The sequence below is a fragment of the Maniola hyperantus genome, chromosome 2 (assembly GCF_902806685.2).
Source record: "Maniola hyperantus chromosome 2, iAphHyp1.2, whole genome shotgun sequence".
NCBI lineage: Eukaryota > Metazoa > Arthropoda > Insecta > Lepidoptera > Nymphalidae > Maniola > Maniola hyperantus.
In genome coordinates, this window is record NC_048537.1 from 2,534,295 (window position 1) to 2,553,152 (window position 18,858).

Sequence of the window (18,858 nt, forward strand, 5' to 3'; positions counted from 1 at the left end):
TTTGGTATCGTAACAAATCTGGAGTAGTTAAAATCTGTGAATTTTTGTTTTGGTTTACATTGGTTAATCGTGGTTCTATCAATCAATTTATATGGCAGACCAGAGCTTTTAAATAAATTCCAGCTTTTCTCTTACATAAGTCATTTTAAACCGTTAAATATAGTGACGGGATTTTTCATTTTGCTCAAAAAACACCTCGAGATGTTTTAATAGTTTCTACATTTCGTATTTACGGAACTAGGTATGTACTAGTACTTTTATCGAAATATATTTTATTTCCTCTACAGCAAGTTGCATTCATTTATTTATTTCAAATTAGTAGATAACAATGAAATTCCATCTTTTCAAACATACGCCTCTGTTGCACAATACTTTAGTATATTGCAATCGAAGCAAACAACTTCAGCCTGAAGAAATTTATCACCGATAATGGTATATGCAGATGCTCCATAAAATGTATTCATTTTTCGATCTGCCTCTCTTGAAATTCAACCATCTAATGTTAAACTTACGCTTCATATCTGCGTGATTCTATTTTATCATATATCTTTCTAATACCAGTAAAAGTGTAGAATGCAGACGCTCAATGTTAATGGATTTTGAATTTTAAATGCAGGCAACAGTAGACCTTATTTTTAACAGCGAGTTTTTTTCCGATCGATCCAACATGCACATAATGTTTACTATGTTCGCAATTAGCACAATATGTTGTTCTATATGTTTGAGCTCGCAGCGTCAAGGTCTGAATGTGATAACTCAGTAACAGGTATTGTGTGATATGTAAAACGTCATCAATTCTATAATGCTTCGCTAATTTTAAACGGTCAAGTTGAATGTCATGGAAAAGCCTGAAAATAAATTGCTTAGCTTCAAGTTCACATTAATTAGGTAAGTAGCAAGTTGCCCGCGAGTTCGTAAGCGTAAATTTTCCGGTTTCTAATGAGATTAGAAATTTTCCTGTTGCAAAAGGCCTCACTTACCTACACACTCAGCCTCACCAGGTACGGAACCCAGAATACCTAAATTCCGATTTTCATATCTCTAGCTTCAAAAACACAGGAATTTCATCTATCCCGTTCCGGGCTAGCGCGGGGGCTGTGCGGGTGTGGGAGCATCCCCACCCCGATTGCGATCTTGACCTGTCACGTACTGGACACATAATTTGAATACTCGATAGACGTTGGTTTCCCAAGGTGACCTCGCTGCGAAAAGCGCTACGCTTGCAGACCACCCACTAGATGAACATACGACATCAAAGGAGTTGCAGGGAGCTGCTGGATTCAGGCAGTACAAGACCATGGTGTGTGGAAGTCCTTACAAGTAACCTATGTCCAGCAATGGGCGTCTAGCGGTTGACGACAACAACGATTGTTCATTTATCATGCGGTGAAAACTTCCTTTCTTAGGACACTTGGCAAAGAGGAGCCCAATTCTCATTTTCAAGATTAATGTCGATTCCCAGGATAGCAGGCAATGAGAGCTCCAGGGCGCCGAAGGCGCAAGTGGTTGGTTAGATGACAGGGTTGGGTGTAGACAGGTTTACCTACCCAAAATAGGGTCTTGGACTGTAGTAATAAAATAAAGTGAATTTTTGTAAATAGGTTGTTTATGGGGCTAGAATTCTTTAATTTAAATACATAAAACATAATTTTTATTTATTTTTAACCAACTTCCAAAAAGGAGGTGGTTCTCAATTCTGCCCTTTTTTATGTATGTACATCGATTTTTTCGAGGTTTCTGGACCGATTTTTAAATATTTTTTTCTAATCAATAGAGAATGTTTTCGTGGTGGTCCCATAAAAATTTCTGGATCCAACTCCTCAATCCTGATGCTGCAGGGTTACTGCCCACCCAAGTTATCAAGATTCAGGGAAGTGTTCATAGTGAATCAATGTTGTAGGTACCAAACAACGACTTCATGCTTGGACTCCAAGTCCGAAATCTTCAACCCTGATGATGTACCTAGGGTACAGCACTCCTAAACTATAGTGATTCAGGTTCCACGTTCCACGAGCCGTGTCAGTCAAGCGATACACCTAAGAGTCAGTCATCATAGAAGCATTTGTGACTTAAAAAGTTAATTTTCTTTCTCCAGGGGCTACCTGCCTGTCACTCCACCACCTGCACCTCCTGTAGAGCCAGGTAAGTGAAAGCTTCCAAAACCAGAAGACTGTGTGACTAGTGGTTGTAATAGTACGTAGATCCTCACTAAGGTATTGTAGAGAATACTAACTTTGGTCATGAACTAATAGGTATAATATAATTAGTATTTAAAATTTTCAAAGAAATATAACTATATCAAGTTCGTTACTTATCATATGAATGGGCTTCCACTTGTGCATTCTAAAACAGATTTTTATTTATTTTTATGCATCATAGTTTTTGAATTATCGTGCAAAATGTCGAAAAAATATGACTGTAGTACGGAACCGTCGATGCGCGAGCCTGACTCGCACTTGGCCAGTTTTTAGGGTTCCGTACCTCAAAAGGAAAAACGGAACCCTTATAGGATCACTTTGTTGTCTGTCTGTCTGTCTGTCTGTCTGTCCGTCTGTCTGTCAAGAAACCTACAGGGTACTTCCCGTTGACCTAGAATCATGAAATTTGGCAGGAAGGTGGGTCTTATAGCTGACATTTGGGGAAAAATCTGAAAACCATGAATTTAGGGTTAGATCACACAAAAAAATTAAATTGTGGTCATGAACTAATAATTAGTATTTTCAACTTTCGAAGTGAGTGACTATATCAAGTGGGGTATCATATGAAAGGTCTTCACCTGTACATTCTACAACAGATTTTTATTTATTTTTATACATCATAGTTTTTGAATTATCGTGCAAAATGTCGAAAAAATACGACTGTAGTACGGAACCCTCATTGCGCGAGCCTGACTCGCACTTGGCCGGTTTTTTATTTTGTCTTCATTGTTCACAGAGCCGCATAACATAGTTCCGTCACAACCCCCGCCGCTGCCTCGGCCGTAACCTCCATCTTAGCCGAAGTCTTGATCACGACAACCTAATAAAGATGAATGAAGAACAAAACCCTACTAATAAAATTACGGTTCCAAAATTGCCGGTAAAAGGATCTTCAAGATATTAGGTATAACACAGGAATAAGTATACCTCCTTGATGTATTTATAGTTGAAATAATAATGTTGAAATACACATTTCTGGTTTTAATAATCTTCCTACTTTTAACTCTACTTCTTCGTGCGCTGGAACCATGTCTCATTAACATCGAAATGACGTCATTTTGACGTCAGATGAAATAAAAATATACCATCAGCTCGAAACTTCAGTCTAGTGCTGCCGTCACTAAAATGGCGGCCACACGCATTAGCAATTTGCGGGACTTATAAGTACATATTATTATGATTTTGAACAGTGTGTGCCTGTATATCTGTGGTATACATTTGGTTGACTATAAGTACTAATTTTCACATATAACATTGAGCTAATTTACGTTAATTATTATAAGATATAGTCGGCAGGTATGGCTGGCTGGTAAGACAAAATGCAAAACGAAATTATTGTCCTGAAGAATTGGACACAAATCGGATAGCACTGTGGAATAGCCTGCATACTTTGGTAAACCACGAAATGTCTTCGAGTCAGTATATGAAGTTACATAACAAATACAAAATAATGCTCTAAAATCTGTGTAGTGTAGTGAATATAATTCTGTCCATCACCGATGTGGAAGCCGTCAGTCATGACTCGTGAGTCGTGACTTGTGACGCAAGCGATCAGCAGCAGGCTTGGTACGAGGTTCGACAACGTTTATAGATTTCGAATATGGAAACACTGAAACGTGAAAGTAAATGTCTTCTTTTATAAATATAGATGAGCGCGGCTATAGGTAGGTACTCACGTGGTTAGCCGAAGACCCGACTAGATTTGAACCCATCCGGGGTGCTTTTATCTTTTATTTGAAGTTGCAGGGGCCCTACTACCATCGCTTAAAGTATCTAGTTAGTAATATTTCAATATTGTTTTGACATTTTCATAAAAGATTTGTATGAGAAAGTCAAAACACCTTAAGTGGTGGTAGTATACCCCCAGTTCATCTTTAAATCTACAGTCAGCGTCTAAAGCGGAAATCTTGTAAAACAAAAATCACTACACTATTGTCTAATACTCATAAGACATGTCTGGTTGAGAGCTCTGCACTTGAAAATATTGTAGTCGAGTAATATTGTAGTCGAGTAATATTGTAGTCGAGTATGTAGGTATACCTGGGACATACAATCCTGTAGGTAGGTTCAATTTCGAGAAAGAGGTAAGCCACCGAATCCAAGTCGGGTGGGCAGCGTTCGGGAAGCTTCGAGATGTCTTCCCGTCCTAAATTCCTCAGTGCTTGAAGATCAAAATCTTCAAACAGTAGGTAGGTGCGTGTTGGCAGTGATGACAATGGATGTGAGACATGGTTAGCTAGGCCTCATAATAAAGCTCACAGTCACTCAGCGATTGACTATGGATTACTGAATTAATGACTTTGAAACAAAGAGTTTTAGGTTGTTTATCTTCTGAAGTTAGTTTCTTGATATTCGAAACGGTCAACGTTATCTAGACACTGTCGATATGTGCAAACTTGCTCTAAGGGCACAGATCGCAGAGGCTCGGCAGAAATAAACATAATATCTGCTCGTATCGTAGGAGCAAGCCTATGATTTACATTGATTCCCGAAATATCTGCTATTGTATAACACCTTGTATCGTGCGGTGTTTTGCGTAACAGAATTATGTGCTCACTTTGGAAACGCTCCAGATTACCGATTATTATGTTACGTTACAAAAACAATTTTATATCTGTTTATCACTACCCCTATTATAAAATATGTGAAAGTGTGTTTATTTGTTGGTCTCTCGGTTTGTTGGTTTGTCCATCAACTACGTCGCCACGGAGCAACGGATCAACGTGATTTTTGCATGGGTATAGTTTAAGACCGGACAGTGACATAAGCTACTTTTTATCCCGGAAAATCAAAGAGTTCCCGCGGGATTTTTAAAACCTAAATCCACGCGTACGAAGTCGTGGGCATCGCCTAGTATTTCAATAAGGTAACTAAGCTAGCTTAAGCAATAGGCTTTGAAAGGTGAACTATGAAAATTTAAGGAAGAGAATGGCATGGATTTTCAATATAGGATTAAAATTATAGGATACAACTAACTATGGACTGCGGAAACAGGCGAAGCCGCAAAGTTTACCTAACTGTTGTAAGCTGAATATTTTTATTGTAAGTTCTAAATCCGTTTAGAAAAGGAAGCCTTTTTTAAGTGAAACGTCGCGTCATCGGTTTAGCGATGTAGTGCGAAAAAAACTAATTAGATTAATCATCGGAAATGCCTATAATAATAGCTAGCTATCATCAAATATGAAAACAACAACAAAAAACAAAAATCGTAGTGTTGGAAGACCCCCCACTAGGTGGACGGACGACATCAGACGAGTCGCAGGGAGCCGCTGGATTCAGGCGGCGCAAGACCGTGGCGTGTGGAAGTCCCTATAAGAGACCTATGTCCAGCTGTGGACGTCTATCGGTTGATGATGATGATGATGGATCATCAAATACTAAATAGCTATGCAAAATTTTTATTTGCCGTTTCATATCTGGTTCAAAGGACCAAGATAGAAAAGGATGGGAGGAAACCATACCAGAATATCAAACACTAGCTTACGCTCGCGACTTCGTCCGCGTGGACTACACAAATTTCAAACCCCTATTTCACCCCTTTAGGGGTTGAATTTTCAAAAATCCTTTCTTAGCGGATATCTACGTCATAATAGCTATCTGCATGCCAAATTTCAGCCCGATCCGTCCAGTAATTTGAGCTGTGCGTTGATAGATAAGGCAGTCAGTCAATCAGTCAGTCACCTTTTCCTTTTATATATATAGATATATATCGATAAGTATTTCTTGCAACGTCCAAAAGTTTAAAAAACACCGGAAAAAGTTCTGACGACTGACGTCATAAGAAAATCAGTGCCCAACGACAACTGCTCATTTTGGCTGCTTTTTAAAATAAAAATACAATTGCACGAGCGAACTCTATTGGCACGTGCTCCAATTTTTTATCGATCCCAATTTCTATTTTTAAATAACTGCTATACAATTTCCGAACGAAAGGTGGAAACTGATTGTCGTCCATAACTAATGTGAGAAGAATGTGAACGTTTTGCGTTTTAAGAATCACTTATTGTTACTTTTTATATTGCTTTTAGAAATGAATTTAAGCTACTTTAGAAATTACTATATTATAGCTATTATAGTAAGATAATATTTAGGCTAAGAGCTATGACTGCTTGATTGAGGTAATTTGACCAACCGACATTTTAATCACATCGCGGAGTCCAGTAAGAAAATGTATACTGAACAAAATCATTTAAACTTGCAACATTTAGTTTCAAACAAAAAAAAATTAAAAAGTATTACCTATTACTTATTAGGAAACAACATTTGAAAGGCGTACAGGAACTAATATTTTCTATCAACTCAAGGCACAATCTCTTTTGAAATCTGAACGATCAATAAGTATACCTAGTGTTTAAATTTTCAAAGATAATTTTGCTAAACTAAGTAATTATTGTAGGTTTCAATGTAGGGGTCTCTAATTAAAAAAAATATAGCCTATGTCACTAAGAATATTGTAGCTTTCTACTGGTGAAAGAGTTTTCAAAATCGGTTCAGAAGTTCCAGAGATTACTTCCTACGAACAAACTTTACCTCTTTATAATATTATGTATTAGTATAGATTTAATGTTCACAAAGGTGTGTGAAGTCTGCCAATACGCACTTGGCCAGCGTGGTAGACTATGGTCAAACTCAAAACCCTTCTCACTCTGAGAGGAGACCTCGACGTATCTCGCGACAGGCTTGCGACAGGCGTTAATCTCGCGATCATTGCAGTCAAACGTCACACGTAACAGCGGCTAGAGAGAGACAGCAATAGCCACAAAGCAAAATAAGAAGAAGAAGAGAGACAGCAAATGAACTGTCGCATTGCTACTGCTGTCGCGTTGCTGTTGCTAGTTCAACGTTTTACGTAATCACCCCCGTACTCTGTTAGTGAGCCGCGGCAATGGGTTGATCTTGACGATGATGGTGATGATTGTGTTACAAAAGCGATCTGCTCTTTGCTTATAATTGAATTGTCTGTATAGAGTAAAAAGCTGTAAAGTTTATTCGTGAAAGGTGGCTGACTTTCACTCGAAAGTAAGCTGTCGGTATGAACAGCTATACTGGCGAAGTAAACAGAAACCCCTCGCGTCGTGGTCGAAACCAAATCACTTTAGCTGTGCTAGTATTACCGGCGACAACTCTCGTGGGTTTAGTGGTTAGCATGTTCGACTGCAGATGACGAGGTCCTGGGTTCGATTCCCGGGTCGGGCCAAAAATAGTAAAGTGTTGGATTTATCAAAAAAATCTACATATTATTAGCCCGGTGGAGTTAGGAAGTTGGCGGTTTGAGCCTCGTGCCTCGAAGAACATGTAAAGCCGCCCTTGCACTGATATCTCTCCGGTCGTTTCGGATTTCCGTCCCATTGGGCTATGAAAGTGAGGGAATAGAGAGTACACCTGTGTTTGAGCAAACACTTGTGCACTATAATGTCTCCCGCGAAGTTGGCTATTCTGTACGAAGATTGGCCGCCGTGGCCGAAATTCGATCGCACGGTCGGGAGGACATTATCAGTACCCTTATTATAAATGTGAAAGTGTGTTTGTTTGTTGGTTTGTTGGTTTGTCGCTACGGTGCAATGGATTGACGTGATTTTTTGTATGGGTATTGGGTATAGATAAAGACCTGGAGAGTGACATAGGCTACTTTTTATCCCGGAAAATCATAGAGTTCCCACGGGATTTTTAAAAACCTAATTCTTCTTCTCTAAAACCTAAACTTACGAGTACCCTGATAAAATGACTACTTATTTAAAAAACCAAAGTAGGTACCTACAGCCGAGAGTATCTGTAAATATATATCTACTATGGTTGGTACTATGAGAATAAGTATCTAAGAAACTTAGAAAGCTACAGCCTGCAGTCTGCACTGTCTTCAAGCATCCATCTCCACGTCTCGACGCTGACAGAGCCTCTCGTATTCAGTTTAAAGAGCACTCTCAAACTGAGATTCATGTCTTGCGTTTTAAAAAATATGCTAGGACTTAGCTAAGTACCTATATAGTACATTCTATGTGACTGTAGACCTACCTACCTTGTAAATACGTTATTTATAAAAGATTTTACCGTGAATTATACAATATACCTAAAGTAAAAGTAAAGTAAAATATGCTTTATTGTACACCAAAACAAAAACAATAGACATATAACAAATACAGCATGTACAATAGGCGGCCTTATCGCTAAAATAGCGATCTCTTCCAGGCAACCTTAGGGTAGAGGATATAAAAATTAAAGAAAGCGGAAGGGGTGTACTAATTAAATAAACTAAATACACATAATATACGTATGTATATATATATATCGAAAGTTTTGTTTTTGAAGGAAGGAAGGATAGATCATTCATGCGGAGTAAATCTATAATATAAAAAAATGAATCACTAAATGTGTTGCTCATCGCAAACCTCGAGAACAGCTGAACCGATTTCGCTAATTCTTTTTTTATAATATTCCTTGAAAGTGCGAGGATGGTTCTTACGGAGAGAAAAATTTTAAAAATTTGAATCGATTGTTAGGCGGAACGAAGTTCGCCAGGGCAGCTAGTTAATTATAAAATTAGATACCTACCTAAAACAAGGTAAAATACTAATTTATGTACTCCGCACTCAGGGATGCCCCTTACGTCTTGTGATGTGACTAATAATGTAGTTTTTTGTTTTATATATTTTTATCCCTGTAAAAGATATTCAACAATCGAATAATCCTGGTGTAGGTACTTTTGCATATTGCATCCGTTGGATTAGGCTGGACCATCTGATGCACAGTTAGCTCTGATAAATATGTAAGAAATAGAAATATCATCATCATGATCAACCCATCGTCGCACAATATTGACAACGCGTCTCCTCTCAGAATGAGAAGCACTTAATATGATAGACGTCCAAAGCTGGACATAGGTCTCATTGTAGGGACTTCCACACGCCATGACCTTGCGTTGCCTGAATCCAGCGGTTCCGACGCGTTTGGTCCAACTTTATATAATCTCAAAATAATACGTGTAAAGAATTCGAAACTGGCCACATTAGATCGGCGGACAAACCCGGCCCATGTTCGGACGCGGCCGACTCCGAGTAGGAAGCGTGAGTCAGCGGGTCAACGGCCGATGCAGCATGCAACTTGGCAGGCGGCGCACCGTCAGCACGCCTAATGTCACGTTCACCACATGGGTAGGCCCCGTCTTTTAATTTGATTTTTTTCTGGTGGGAGGCTTCGGCCGTGGCTAGTTACCACCCTACCGGCAAAGCCGTGCCGCCAAGCGATTTAGCGTTCCGGTACGATGCCGTGTAGAAACCAAAGGGGTACGGGTTTAATAAAAACTGCCATATCCCTTCCAGGTTAGCCCGCTATCATCTTAGACTGCATCATCACTTACCATCAGGTGAGATTGCAGTCAAGGGCTTGTATCTGAAAAAAAAAAAAAAAAAAAACATAATATTATGTGTCCTTTTGAAAATCTGTTCCTATTTAAATTTAAATTAAACAGAAAGAAATATGACCTACGTTGTTATATCTTTATACTTCTGCATAGACTTTTTATCACCGCAGGACTGCCAAATGGCCGTAAATAATAATGCCTATGAATATTTTCTAGAAATGAAGCAAATTATTTCTTTCGACTTTTATTAAAAACTAGCTGACCTGCCCCGGCTTCGCTCGGGTGAAGTTTAGAAAATTGAGGGGGAGGTTGAATTAAATTTTTCTCTCCGTAAGAACCATCCTCGTACTTCAAGAAATATTATAAAAAAAGAATTAGCGAAATCGGTTTAGCTGTTCTCGAGACTTGCGATGAGCAACACATTTAGTGATTCATTTTTATATTATAGGTAGATGGCAACCACAGCACAACATGTAAAATCTTTTATTTTTTAATTTACATAGACTTGCAGGTTGCAATCAAACTTACTCAGTACTGATAATGCAGCCTAAATGCATGGAACGCGCTTACCAAGAAGATGCTTATTCACATTTCAGTCTTTACTTGAAGGAAAGTATTTTTTTTATTTATTTTTTTTTTTTATTTAATAGGAAGCCAACGGTATACAAAGAAAACTAATTATGACGACTTATATAAACTTAGGACTATCAATGTATAGGGTCAGGTGGTAAACAGTGGCCCAGTAGTACACAGTGCACCACCACTCATATCTCAAAAACGCGACGTTGCTAAACCGTACTGCAAACGCGAAACAGTTCGCCTTCTACCACCTCCCGCACTCCCCAGTCGACGGCGCTCTCCCGCCCGTAACAGTGGCACAGTGTATGGTTTTGTCCTTGGAGCCAAAAAAAGTAAGTACACGTGTTTTCATTTATTTTCTTTCTAGAATCGTTGTATATTTAGTAACATTATATTGCACTGTTTCCATGTGTAAAGTAATTGTTCCTTAATAACTTAGATATATAAATATCCTTTGAATTTGGTATGTTTAATAGTTATGTAACCTTAAAGGTTAGAAAGTGGTGTCTGCACACAGTGGCTCAAAATCGTAGGGTACACAGTGAACCATGGTTCACTGTGTACCAATCACTTTGTTCATTATGTCCGATACAATTTATCCATTAACTTTCAACTGTGATTGTTATGAACAAAAAGGCGTTAAAAGAAGATCTACTACTTAATATAATAATAGTAATCTTTTTGTTTTAGAATGTGTCGAACTACAGTAAAAAATCGAAAAATTGGCGGACATGATGCAAAAGACATGAAAAAAACTGTAGATCTTGTAAAGAACGGAATGAGTATACACAAAGCAGCACAAGAATGTAATTTAAAATATTCAACTATGAGAAGATTTATGTGAAAATACTAATAAGTGGAAATATAAAAATCCAAGCATTAATTTATATAGTCAGTATTCCTAATTAGATTTGTAAGTTAAATTAGTATCTACTAGTTTGTTTTTTGTACTGATTTTATGTGATTGTTGCTAAAGAATACAAATATATAAAGAAATGATTAAATATTACTTTACTGTAGTTTTATTTAACGACATTTATATCAATAAATATTTTTAAATATGTGACAAATATAGGTAATTAAAATGATGATTCACTGTGTACACATTGGTTCACTGTCGACTCACCCCCCGATTCACTGTGTACATATACTGGTACACAGTGAACCATTCGCCATCTTTTAAATATAACAATATTACCTATAAACTATTACAATTAGTGCTGAAATTGATATGCAAAACACATATTTAATAAATTACCTTTCGTCTAATGCCAATAGTTCTTAACTACATTCACGTACGGTGGATCTATAAATGTTTGAAATTTTAGTGGTTCACTGTTTACCATGTCACCCTACTCACTTACAGGCTAACTCAACATGCTTAACTAGAACTTCTAAATAGTAAAACTTAAACTAAGACATTCTTTGTACAAGTATATTAATAGGGGAGGGTACATCTGAAACTGGAAGGGCATTCCATATCCAAACGAAGAAGCAAATCTTCGTATACCTATAGTACGCGACAGGTCGACATACCCCGATTGACATCTCGAACTGTCGCGGACACAGATATGTCCAGATTTGCAACTAGCGTGGCCCCCTCAGTCCCTCTCGCTCAAGCAGATTTTCATACTTGTGAAATGTCATTCCTTCTACACTTCACGTTGTTTGTCAAATACTCACGTACAAATCCATTTTGACAAACAAAAAAAGTGGCCACGGTGATAAAGACAAAGCATAATCATTTTGTCACGTTCTAACAAGAGCTTAAATGCATTTAGCTATCTCGCTCTAAGAGTAAGTGTCACAATAGGGCTACTTCTTCTTCTTCAGGTCATCGGTCCAGCGGGCTGGGTGTCGTCGCACACTGCGCTTACCAGTACGCGTTCTCCACTCCAGAACACGTCGTCTGCCCCATCGGCCAATAATAATATTAGTTTATCAAAGTCAAAGTCAAAGTCAAATGATTTATTCAAAATAGGTAATAAATTACTCTTATTGATGGTCTGGTATGGTGTTAGATTTGTAAGATATAGTGGTGATAATTATTACGCAATATCGCAATATCAATAAAAGAGGTCTGGTATAACGTAATAATAATTGCACATGCTATTATTAACCGACTTCAAAAAAAGGAGGAGGTTCTCAATTCGTCGGAATCTTTTTTTTTACTATGTCTAAATGTTCTCTATTCGCGGTCAAGTGCAAATCTGTCAGCGCTAAAAGGCCCATCGTTCGATATGAATTATAATATGATATGATAAGATAGGTACTTGATCTACTTATCATTATTATCTTGACTATAGTCTCTAGGATTACTATACTAGATACGAAATTCCAGATAGATATTTTGCGTGAAGTGGATGCACGTAGCATGGAAATCTTCTTGATTTTTAATTCCCACAAGTTTTAGCTTTAGTTATCCAAATACCAAACATCTTTTTAAATGATGCATCATGGTATAGAACAGATATTTATTGACCAACTTCAACTAACGACGGAAAGCCTGGGGTTCGATCCCGGGCACGCATCTCCAAATATTCGGAGCAATGTGCTTTTTAAGCAGTAACACTTAAGTACCTATCACACACTAACTTTTCGGAGTTATGTGCGTTTTAAGTAATTAAATGTCACTTGCTTTAACGGTGAAGGAAAATATCATGAGGAAACCTGCATGCCTGAGAGTTCTCCATAATGTTTTCAAAGGTGTGTGAAGTCTACCAAATGGTAGACTATGGCCAAAACCCTTCTCACTCTGAGAGGAGACCCGTGCTCTATAGTGAGCCGGGGATGGGTTGATCATGATGATGATGATGATTGAACTGAAAAAGTCTATATGCAAGTCGTCAGTCTTAATTTAAAATTCCCACGTGTTTACTCGACAGCACTCTTGACAATTGCAGTTTGCAAATTGCAATACATGGAATTGACTTCGGACAGTTTGCAAATTGGTTTGAACAAGAGCGTAGGCTGGGTTGGTGGGTATATTACATGAATGGGCCGCGGGCGCGACCGGATGTTCAGTCCGTGTAGCTACAAATTGTCTGTCCTTCCTCCGGCGACGCGCGGCGAACGGACGACGCTAGCATTCCTTTAATATATTCATATTCTGATCCAGTTACAGTCGGAATTCTAGACTCTATAGAGTCTACAGTACAATACTTAAGTAGTTAAGTACTAGCTGATGCCCGCGACTTCGTACTCGTGGATTTAGGTTTTTCAGGCTTAGGCTCTGTCAGCGTCGAGACATGGAGATGGATGCTTGAAGACAGTGCAGACTGCAGGCTGTAGCTTTCGAAGTTTCTTAGATACTTATTCTCATAGTACCAACCATAGTAGGTATATGTATATTTACAGATACTCTCGGCTGTAGGTAGGTACCTACTTTGGTTTTTTAAATAAGTAGTCATTTTATCAGGGTACTCGTAAGTTTAGGGTTTAGAGAAGAAGAATTAGGTTTTTAAAAATCCCGTGGGAACTCTGATTTTCTGGGATAAAAAGTAGCCTCTTAAACTACAGGTACCCATGAAAAAAATCACGTCAATCCGTTGCGTTGCGACGTGATTGAAGGACAAACCAACAAACCAATAAACCAACAAACAAACACACTTTCGCATTTATAATTAGGGTAGTGATTAGCAATTTTTCTATTCTAATTCTAAAAGCTCCATTTTGTCCTTTTTGCTTGGAATAAGATTTTTGCTTGCACAACTATTTACCCCATTGATCGATTATATTTATATTTTATTATGTTCTGATCCAATTACATACAGTTGATATTCTAGCAACAGCAGCAATTATTTTGTTCAGTGAAAGAGAGAGTGTCGAGAGTATTTTCGCAGGAAAAAAGATTTTCCTTTCTGATCGAGGATATAATATCAAAAACGAACAAACTGCCATATAAATCACCATAATTTATAAATGTAGATTATTTACCCATGCAACCACCCATATCAGTTAAAAGATAACCCAGCATTAAACGAAACACTAAAAATTCTGTTTATGCTTTAGGAATTTGCAACAGTACCTATTGCATCATTGCTATTTGCCACTACTTTTAGGCCGATATTTTACCTGGAAATTATGACGCAAAATTTCATTGAGTCAGAGCAAAATGACGCAAAAAAACTTCTGACTGGAATCTCTCTCTTGAGGATAAATATTATATGTAATGAATATGTAAATCGGGCCAAGTATTGAGAAGTATGACTGCGTCAGTCTAGCAAAGTACCTATTGCAATTTTTGGACGGACCCAACGATGATTCATCTTTCCAACGTTGATGATTTCCAACCTTTGATATAATTAGGATGGTGGTTGACTTCCTGACATGATACCGCTTCCTGTCTTGACTCTTGCCTAGTTATAGTTATGTGCCGCTCATTTAAATGTTAGTTTATGTTCCCTTTTAATGATGACACTATTACAAAGATCCATAGATTAAGCTCCCCTTTCTACTGAATTCTTAATAAAGATTCTTTTATAGGGTTCAAACAAATAACTACAAAGAAAGAGTTTAGAATAATATATTATGAAACCGGTTCAGTCGGACTCGCACACGGAGTTCCGTACTATCGTAGAATATCACTTTTTTTTTTAATTTACACGGCGGTCATTTTGATATTTTTATTATTTGTTGTTATAGCGGCAATAGAAATACTTACTGTTCACGAGATACAGACAGACAGACGGATGGATGCACAGACAACGAGGGCTTAGTCATAGGATCCCATACCCTGAAAGACCCTGTCAAAGACACGGAACATACAAAGCAAATATAAAAAATCTGAAATCATTAATTCATTGCAATCAAACCGTTGCTTAAGCTTAGACATAATTCATATCAGATTAGTTATCGTAATACGAAATAAGTGGTGTTATCAAGTTTATCAATGATAACAATTTACCTACTATCGGACATGGCGTTTGGAATCGGTACCGCGGACGGATTCGAAAAATTTCCAAAATGGTTTTATCGCTGAGAAAATTTTCCAAGAACATTTATCGTGTTTATTTTGTTGTGGGGCTTCTATATACCGCATTTGCATTGACCACTTTGTACGACATCAGGTGAGTGGAAGATAACAGGAATATTTTTTTCCGTTATCGAAAGATTTCTTAAAAAAATTGACATTTTCCCTATTTTATCTATTCACCACATTATCAGTTTCCATGTTGCTACCTTGAGCTATTTATTTGAGTCACACCTATAGATAAGATTGACAGTGCCAATTCAAATTCAAAATCGAAAATTTCATAGATTTGTAGTTTGTATTTTACGCCAAAACAACACAGTGCAGAGATTTAGAAAATTTAGGCACAGGATTTAAGTAGGTATGCCAAAGGATGTATTACCCAGTTTATGTACTTGTGCAGTTGTTTGATCTGATTCAAGATTCACGTTAGCATATTGGTAATTGGGACGAATGCTAACACAAAAATGAAATAGACCCATGAGTGGCACGGATAGGTACATGCCATGGTGGTATAACGTAGACCCACCAGTGGGACGAAGCTGTGGGACCACGGAGCCGACATCAAACTATGGTCTAGTCTAGACCATCTAAGACTAACATCATGCGAATATTTTTCTAACGTAGCAGAATTTCAAACACCATAATTCTCAAATTCAATCACCTAAAGCGCCGGAGAGATATATTTACCCATTTATTTAATTATCACCTGGCACATTAATGCAAATCTTAGTGCCAATGCCAAAATATTTACTTTGATTAATTAATCTATTATCGTTAAATGTGATATAAATAGAGGTGGCCGAGCAGACTTTGTTAATTGTTTACAAACTGAAAAGGGTGGCACAAGGATGACAAAGTTTAATGATGCAGTGCAGACGTATCTATCTAGTAAACATGAAAGTGATTTTCGAATGAAATGACAAATGTTTGTCCAGTGCATATTGAAAAAATTTACATACCTACTTTTAGAAATCTAGCGTAAGTAAATAAAATTTGTAACGATCAGGCTGAAATGGATCGTGAAAACAAAATAAACTAACGTAATGAGACTAAGAATCCAAATAAATTAATGAAAATAAACTTCGGAAAATGTTTATTTTTACATTCATTAATACATCTAGGTTTTAAGTTTATTTAAATTGAACTAATAAAAATCAATCAGAATATAGGTATCTTACGTTTTTACTTTGCGGTGAGGCCTAATTATTTTCTTTAACAAAAACTACTTGATGCCTGATGAAGATGGAAATAGTCTTTTTCAAGTGCAACTTCCTCTCCGAAGTATGGGTATCATTGAGGTAAACCTAATTCTTGACATAGCTTCTAGGAACGTTGTGCTCATCACATACCTACCTGATTCCTTAGCAAAAGTGTTGTGATTGTCACATTGATAAAATTGCAACCGGTGATGGAAAATTGTTTCACACTACAATTGCCTTGGGCAAATCATTCAATTAAAAGCAATTTCAGAAGCCAACAGAAGAATTCGGCTAAGTCGGGCAGCTTTTGGGAAATTGAGTCAAGTCTTCTCATCTTCAACTTCTTAATGCCTGCAAACCAAAATCTTAGCGCTGTAACGCGGTTACTGACATACAAATTCAAAGTCGCTCAGCAAACATTAAAGAGGTCTATGTTAGGAACTTTCCTAAGGAATATATGATTCAAAATGAGGAGATCCCAGGACACCAAGACCACTGATATCGCTCAAACCATTAGCATGCGGTATCCTCTACATGATGTTAAACTTTAAGATGAGAAAGAAAGTTCTAGTTTCGTCTTCAATCGCTGCAAAACCGTGAAATTATCACAAACTAAATTACACTTGGAGTTAGACCTCATATTGTTTAAAATTAAGATCTATTTATTTAATCTATTCTAATTTCTAGCCACAGAAATCCTAATAGCCGCCTTCCACTGCGAGCGGAGCGGACTCCGTACGGACTCCGTTAAGCTCGCAATAATTAGGATTTCTGTGATTCTAGCAAAGCAAGCACCGTCATGGAAAAGAACTCTCTGCCTAATTAATGGTAATAGTGGATGGATGATGTATCACGTTTAATACAATGATTGTAAGTTCTACTAAAATGATGGATAGTACATAAAGATTGGAAAATAACAATTTATTAGACACAAGATAGGTAGGAAGATATATTATTATGGCTTCGATAAGGCGTCGGTAGCAACACAAATGATTTTATTTACTGAATAGAAAAGTACAAAGTATAGATAAATCAACTAATGAATAAATAAACTATGTCTAATGTTAAATACTAACTAAAAGATACTAATCTAAAAGGGAACATCTTAAAAAATTACTTAAAAAATGAAACTAAAACTAAAACCTTAAAAAATATAATATAACTAAAATATATTATTATAAAAGGAGTCCCTTTAGGCAAGGTTCCGAAGATACTGGCAGCGTTCCCCCTTTGAATTGCTAGGCTAACTTTGTCCGAGGTAGCTGCCAGCTCTTCGGTCTCCTGTGATGTCGACTAACCTTTTAGTATAGATTGTAATTTGCAAAATAACAATTTAGAGAGATAGGCAGGAAAACATATTACTATGGCTTCGATAAGACAGTCACGTCGGTAGCAACATAAATGATTTTATTTACTGAATAGAAAAGTACAAATTATCAGAGCAATACACGTATCAATCGTCGATCTGGCAGCGATTCAGATTGTGCGGTAGGTATTCAGCTACCTTCCTATACGTAGAATGTATAGTTGCAACATTGAAGTCTCAATGTATCGAGCCAAAACATTAGATCTTCATGTCTGATTAGCTGCATACTTATTGAAAGTGAAAATATTAATTCACAAACAGTTAGGAGGTGGGTAGGTAATTTCCATCGAATACCGTTGCGCTTTTTGCCTAAGATTATGAAAGTAGGTGTCCAAGCACCTACCTACCCAGTATACAATTGCTCAATGATTGTTCATGAATTTAATTGGGAGAAACAATTTTATTGCTTTGTGAGTCAATCATATAAGTCCCGCAAATTGCTAATGCGCGTGGCCGCCATTTTAGTGACGTAGCACTGGACTGAAGTTTCGAGCTGATGGTATATGTTTAAAAATGCAAAATGACGTCATTTCGATGTTAAGCAGAGATGGTTCCAGTGCAATAGCAATTTGCGGGACTAATACGAAACAGAATATTCCTTGTACTTTTCTCTTCTTTGACTAAAAGACGTTGTAGGTAGGTACAGGTAGGTACTTTAATTTTGTTGTCTCACACTGGACAGACCCCAAGTAGACTCTTAGACCTTTCTCCACTCGGTAAATTATTAATTTCACTCCATACCTATTTACCTAGGTGTATTTTCCATTTAGCATGTCACATTGCTTTCCTACCTACCGCTATGAAAAATCAATTAGATAGATACTATTTACATTACAGGTAACAGACGTTAGTCGATAACTTGCATGATCTAATGCATTTAGCTGGTATAGTTTAGAATCTCAAATCCAACTAAATAATCATCATCAACCGTAGGTACCTTTATGAAGCATCTAGCTGATGCCCGCGACTTCGTTTGCATGGATTTAGGTTTTAAAACCCCAGGGGAACTCTTTGATTTTCCGGGATAAAAAGTAGCCTATGTCACTCTCCAAGTCTTTGACTATACCCATGCAAAAAAATCACGTCGATCCGTTGCGCCGTTGCGACGTGATTGAAGGACAAACCAATAAACCAACAAATCAACAAACAAACACACTTTCGCATTTATAATAAGGGTACTGAAT

General features: G+C 37.4%; 1 long non-coding RNA gene across 1 annotated transcript; it reads left to right on the forward strand.

Moving 5' to 3' along the window:
* Nucleotides 1-339: 339 nt before the first annotated feature.
* LOC138403833 (uncharacterized) lies at nucleotides 340-3,124 on the forward strand. Its single transcript, XR_011237991.1, has 3 exons — nucleotides 340-888; nucleotides 2,096-2,142; nucleotides 2,935-3,124. It is a non-coding gene; the product is annotated as an uncharacterized lncRNA (long non-coding RNA).
* The last annotated feature ends 15,734 nt before the right edge of the window (nucleotides 3,125-18,858 follow it).